The following is a 6,927-nucleotide window of genomic DNA, read 5'->3' as shown; positions in this document are numbered from 1 at the left end:
CCCACAAAATATTATGAGAGAACTACAGAAAGAGCCTTAATGGCAGAAAATGACAAAATGACTATAGACTATAAGTTATCTAAAGCAAAAATTTGTAAAAATAGGGTATGTTTCGCCACTACATTCTTTTTAGCAAGAAATATATCTCATCAAGTTATATTAGGAAATCCTTTTACTTTATTATTATATCCCTTTAATGTCGACATCGACAGAATAACTTGTACAAGAATCCCCAATCATCCTGTCCATTTTGAATTTCTCACAAGACCAAAACAGCATGAACTCAATATGTTACAACACCTATCTACACATGTTAGTGTAATGGAAATAGAAGTAAGACAAATTAATTGTTTGAGTCTAGAGAAAATTTTACAACACTTACCGCGTCAAGTTAATATTATAGAAAGGAAGACAAGACAAATTAACTACTTAAACCAAGAAATTACACATAAAAGAATAGAAGAACAATTACAAACTCCAGAAATACAAGATAAAATAAAAACAATTGAAGAAAAAATTAAAAAAGAATTATGTAGTTTAAATCCCACAGCCTTTCAACATAGAAAATTACATGAAATATCTTTACCATATGAAGATGGGTTTAATGAAAAAGATATACCAACAAAGGCAAAACCGATACATATGAACAAAGAGTATCTAGAATATTGTAAAAAAGAAATACAAGAATATCTAGATAAGGGACTAATAAGGCCTTCAAAATCACCCTGGAGTTGTACAGGCTTCTATGTGATGAAAGCATCTGAAATAGAAAGAGGTGCTCTAAAATTAGTTATCAATTATAAACCTCTAAACAAGGTATTAAAATGATTAGGTATCCTTTACCAAATAAAAGTGATTTAATTAAAAGATTAAATAAAGCAAATATCTTTTCAAAATTTGGTTTAAAATCAGGTTATTATCAAATTGCACTAAAAGAGGAAGATAGATATAAGACAGCTTTTATAGTACCCTTTGGACATTACGAATGGAATGTAATGCCTCAAGGATTAAAAAATGCCGCAAGCGAATTCCAAGAAATAATGAATAATATAATTTACCCGCATATAGAATTTACTATAGTATATCTTGATGACGTATTAGTATACTCGAAATGAATAAAGCAGCATATATATCATCTAGAAAAATTCATGGATATTATAAAAGAACAAGGATTAGTTTTATCAGAAAAGAAAATGAAAATTCTTACAACTAAAGTAAGGTTCTTAGGATATAAAATTTATCAAGGAACCATAGTACCAATTAAAAGAGCCATTGAATTTGCAGATAAATTTCCAAATGAAATAACTGACAAAAAATAACTACAAAGATTTTTGGGATGTTTAAATTATGTAGCAGAATTCTTACCCGGAATAAGAGTTACATGCGAACCTCTTTATAAGAGACTAAGAAAAAATCCACCTCCATGGACAAAAGAAATGACTTCCATAATAATAAAAATAAAAATGCAGTAAAAGAAATACCTTGCTTAAGTATACTAGACCCAACGGCTAAATTAATTGTAGAAGCAGATGCATCAGAATTAGGATATGGAGGAATTCTTAAACAAATACCTCCTAATAACTCAAAAGAACAAATAGTAAAATATCATTCAGGAATTTAGAACCAAGCTCAAAAGAACCCAAAAATTTTATGAATTCATATTAGTAGACACCGGATCCATTGAGTTAACACATTACAGAGATTCCAAAACCAAGCAGCCTATTTATTCAAAAATAAAAATTATAAAAATATTATCCTTGCAAGATTGGGAAATACCCCCATATCAGTCTAAAAGCTTCTCATTAAAATTTGAACCTCAGAACTACACCTACTATGATTACCAAGAAGCTTGGAATCATGTTTTATTTCTATCACCAAATCCCCATTCTTGGTTCATTTGGTTCAGAAAGGGGATATCATTACAATTTCCCAAATGGTTTCAAGCATGGTTCTAGAACTTTGGACCAATGGAAGCTTTCTTCCCAAAAGAAGCCAGTATGGCGTATGAATACTTTAAAAGCAAGTCATCATTCCTACAAGAATATAAGTTCATTTCATTCATAGCAGCCATGGGAATAAGCTGGATTATGACATGGGAATATGATTCAGCAGCATATGAAGAATCACCAAGCATACAATATCTAGTAAGAGTAATAAAAATTAAATGGTAGAACAAATATGATATAAATTTACTAAGAAGAGCAGCTATTGATCAATGGTTAACAACATCACAAAAGCGTCCAGCAATAACAACCTCAAGCACCACCAATGAACAAATAGCTTATAAAAAAGAGACCCAATTCTTAGCACAAAAGAGACAAATTATGGCAGCCCTAGCTGCAGCAACCTCAGAGGAAGATTGACGTCAGGATTTTTGCCAGTAAAGAATTTCATAAAAACAGTCGCGTGTAGATATAGTCTCTAAACCGATAAAAATCCCTTCGTACAAACGTTTTGGTTGTCACAAGTAACAAACCCCTTTAAAATTGATAACCAAGTATTTAAACCTCGGGTCGTCTTCTCAAGGAATTGCAGGGAGGTATGTTCTTATTATTGGCTATGGAGATTGTAAATTGGGGTTTTGGAAGTAAGGTGCGAATATATTATATGACAAGTAAAATAAAATAATATTAGCTGTAAAATAAACCTTTGGCAAGGTATAAGAACTGGAGGTCCTTTCCTAGTTATCCTTATCAATTGTGATGAGAATTGGATTTTTCTCCCACTTTGTTAACCTCTAACTATGAAGGTAAGTTAAGTGGATGAATTCCAATTTTCAATCAACAATGAGTTTGATAACTCTAGAGTCACCAATTATTTAACCAAAGCCAAAAGGAAAGAAAATTGAAACTGCTCAAATAAAAATGCCTTCAGATGGGAAGCAATAATCATGTAATTAAAAGAAAGCAATAATAACTGAAATATCTCAAATAATATTAATTCAAAAAAAATCATAACATGAAAGAGTTCAAAAATTTAATTGGAAAAATAAATAAAAATAAAGAACCTGGGATTGAGAGTCACTCCTAAAACTAAGAGAAATCCAAAATCCTAGTTTCTAAAAATCCTAATTTCTAATCCTAAGAGAGAGGAGAGAACCTCTCTCTCTGAAAACTACATCTAAATTATGAAAAGTGAATTATGAGAGCGTCTTTATGAATGGATGCATTCTCCCACTTTATAACCTCTGGTCTGTGCTTTCTGGACTTGGATTTGGGCCAAAAAGGGGTTTAGAACTTGCTGGGGAGTGTTCTATAATTTTCTCGTGCGTGGCCTCTGTCACGCGTCCGCGTGGGTCACGCGGTCGCGTCATTCGGAGCTTTTCCTTGCCACGCGGTCGCGTCAGTCATGCGACCGCGTCATGTGCGTTCTGCTTAAGGCGCGCGGTCGCGTCAGTCATGCGGCCGCGTCGCTGAATCTTCGCTTCTGGCACGCGATCACGTCGTCCATGCGATCGCGTGAACACCAGTTTCCTTAAAGCTCCGTTTTGCTTTCTCCTTCCATTTTTGTATGTTTCCTTTTCCATCCTCTAAGTCATTCCGCCTTAGAAAATCTGAAACTACTCAACACACTAATCACGGCATCGAATGGAAATAAAGGAAATTAAAATAATTAATTTTTAAAGCTTAGGAAACATGTTTTTCACAATACGACATAATAAGGAAGGGAAAGTAAAACCATGCAATTAATGTGAATAAGTAGGTGAAGGATTATATAAATCACTCAAATTAAGCACAAAAGAACTCACGAAATATGGGTTTATCAACCTCCCCACACTTAAACACTAGCATGTCCTCATGCTAAATCCAAGGTAAATAATTCAAGAAGATAGCTCATGAAAGCAGGGAACATAGAATTGAGCACTGAACCCTTGGTAGTGTATATCATTCTAACTTTCAAGTGTTTAGGGTCAATTCTCTCAATTCTCTACTAATCTTGCTTTCTATAGCTTGCTCTTCATCTAACAATCAACAAAAATTTAATACACCAATACACAAATCAAGAGGTCTTTTAAGGGTTGTAATGGGGCTAGGGTCAAGGTAGGATTGTATTTGGCTAAGTGGACTAAAATTTGAATCCTTAATTAACTAAAACTTTCCCACCTAACTTAAACAATCTATGTAATCATAATACAACATCTAGCCATCCATTAACCATGTTTTCCACATATTCATGCATTCTAATTTTAAGTACAGTACATATGCATTGCCTTCACTACTTACTTTGGGCCATTTTGTCCCCTTTTTCTTATTTTTTTTATGCATATGATTAATTTATTGAACGCATGAACATGTCCTAAACATTTTTTCACATTTTCAAAAAATTCTAACATACTCAATTCTCAAACCAGATGTTTCCAAACCCACTCTTCCCCACACTTAATTCATAAGCATTCTCACTAGTCTAAGCTAACCAAGGATTCAAATTAAGGACATTATTGTTTTTCGCTTAGAGTTAATGATGTGCTAAAATAAAGAACAAAGGGGTAACAGGTTTTGTGTGTTCGAGCTCTAAACCATGTACCAAAATAATATTTCTTCAAACAAGTTTAACATTAATTTTTATTCAAATTAGTGAAATTCTCTAAAAATTTTCTTGAAAAAGAAAATATTACTTCAACCAAGTGGTAAAATATGCAAAAAAAATCAAACAAATATGCAATCAATCATGCAAATGCAATAATGAACTACAAAGAAATTTAAACATTGGTGCTAAAATATGAAGTGACTAACCCATGGAAGTCGGTATCGACCTCCCCACAGTTAAAGATTGCACCGTCCTCGGTGCATGCTGAGATGTGCAGGTGGACGGGCTGTTCCAACTGATGCTTTTCTTCAAGGATTGTGCTGATGGACTTGTTTGTCTCTCCCATGTGATCGTCTTCCGGTTCTCTTCCTGGTGGTCATCCTGAAAGAAAAAAGGGAAGAAAAGTAACCCAAAAATAAAGATAGAAATTAAAAGATGGAGTATGGTTGGGTTAATGCCAGATGAAAAGGGTCTCATTCACATGGTAGCTACAACATGTAAGAAAACAATAGAAGCCATGGCATACCAGTGGTGCAGAATATGCAACAATGGGGGAGAGAGTGGGGAAGAAAAGATAATATAAATTAAAAATCAATACAAAAGTAATACAAGTATAAAAGATTGGCATTGATTTAAATAATATTACCTAACCAGAATAAAACAAGTCATAAGCACCAAGATAATACCAGAGAAATTTGAACATGCAAGCAATCCTTTAAAAAAAAGTAATATATAATTGTCAAATAATCCACAAAAGTATAGAAAAGCAATGACCCAAATAAAATTCCAACACCAATGAAAATAATGCAATGAATGAAAGTATGCAAAAAAATTAAATAAAATAAAATGAAAGTGAAAAAGAATGAGAAGTAGAAAAAGAAAGTGAGAAAGGAGAGAGAAGGAAGAAATTAGGATTAGAAGAGAAAAGATAAGAAAATTGGCACTAATCTGGATAGGTTGTGCGACGCTGGCGACGCAGTCGCGTGGGTGACGCGGTCGCGTGGTGCGCGATAAGGTTGGGCGACACGGACGCGTGGGGCACGCGATCGCGTGACTCGATTTGTGCTAGTGGCGCGAGTGCAGCCTCGCGGTCGCACAACTCTCTGTTTGAAACTTGGTATTGCCAAAATCCAAGGTGACGCGGTCGCGTGGTCGACGCGATCGCACGGGTGGCCTTATTTCTAATATGACGCGGACGCATGGGTGACGCGTTCGCGTGGCAGGGCTTGTGCTGCTAGCACGGGTCCAGCCCAATTCCAGCTCAACTTTCGGCCATACACCCTTTTTACGCCGATTTCAGGTCACGCGGCCGCGTGGGTGACGCGGTCGCGTGGGAGGCTATTTTTTCAAATGACGCGGACGCGTCATCAATTTGTGCTAATAGCGCGCCTCCAGCCCTGCTCCTGCGTAACTCTCTGTTCACTTTTATTTTTCCTTTCTCTCCAAGCGACGCGGACGCGTCGCTGATGCGATCGCATCGCGTAGCGAAATTTTTTTTTTTAATAACTGAAAAATGCATAATGCATAATGCAATGCTTAATGTGAATGAGATGAAAAATTCCAGGTTCAATATAATAAATAAAATAAAACTTGAAAACAAACAAAACTAAATAAAGAGAAACGATCATACCAGGGTGGGTTGTCCCCACCTAGCACTTTTAGTTATAGTCCTTAAGTTGGACATTTGATGAGATTCCTGCTATGGTGGCTTATGCTTGTACTGATCCAGGAATCCCCACCAATGTTTGTATTTCCAGTAGCCTCCGGGGTCCCAAACTAAGCATGTAAAACCCTTGAGCAGCTTTAAAAAAATTCTTAGGCTCCCGGGGTGTTGGATGTCAGAACAGATTCCAGGATCCCAAATCTTGCTTTTACACCCGTCTTCGTGTTGATTATCATGATTCCATCCGGGTAGCAAGCAATCTGAATTCTCACTAAAGCGGCCAAACAACTTCCTAGACCCATTCAGTTGAGCTCTATACCAACCTTTACGTTTAAGCTTAAAGCTTCCAACCATGATGAACCTTGCAGGACAATTCTTACCACTGACCATCTTCCTTTTACTCTTAATGCCACAAAGAGCTCTAAGTTGACCATCCGTCTCCAGTAGCCCATATTCAAGTGGGATTAGAAAGCTATGAGATATGAATTTTACCCACTTGAATGTTGTGAAGGATGATGGCAACTTAGGGGGAGGCATTTTTAATGAAATTGCAAGCTCCACTCCCTTGTGCTCTTCTCTGATAATTACCAACTCTTTGCAAGCTTCTTCAATTTCAACCTCTTTCTCTTGGTAGCTTTCTTCCAATTCGATCTTTTCTTCATTGCTCACCAAGGGCATGGGAGGTTGTGCTTCTTCTTCTTAAATCTCCATCTCTTGATCAACCTCTTCCAAGTCTT

The sequence above is a fragment of the Arachis duranensis genome, chromosome 9 (genome assembly GCF_000817695.3).
Source record: "Arachis duranensis cultivar V14167 chromosome 9, aradu.V14167.gnm2.J7QH, whole genome shotgun sequence".
In the NCBI taxonomy this organism is placed as follows: Eukaryota; Viridiplantae; Streptophyta; class Magnoliopsida; order Fabales; family Fabaceae; genus Arachis; species Arachis duranensis.
Note: the sequence above shows the minus strand (reverse complement) of the source record.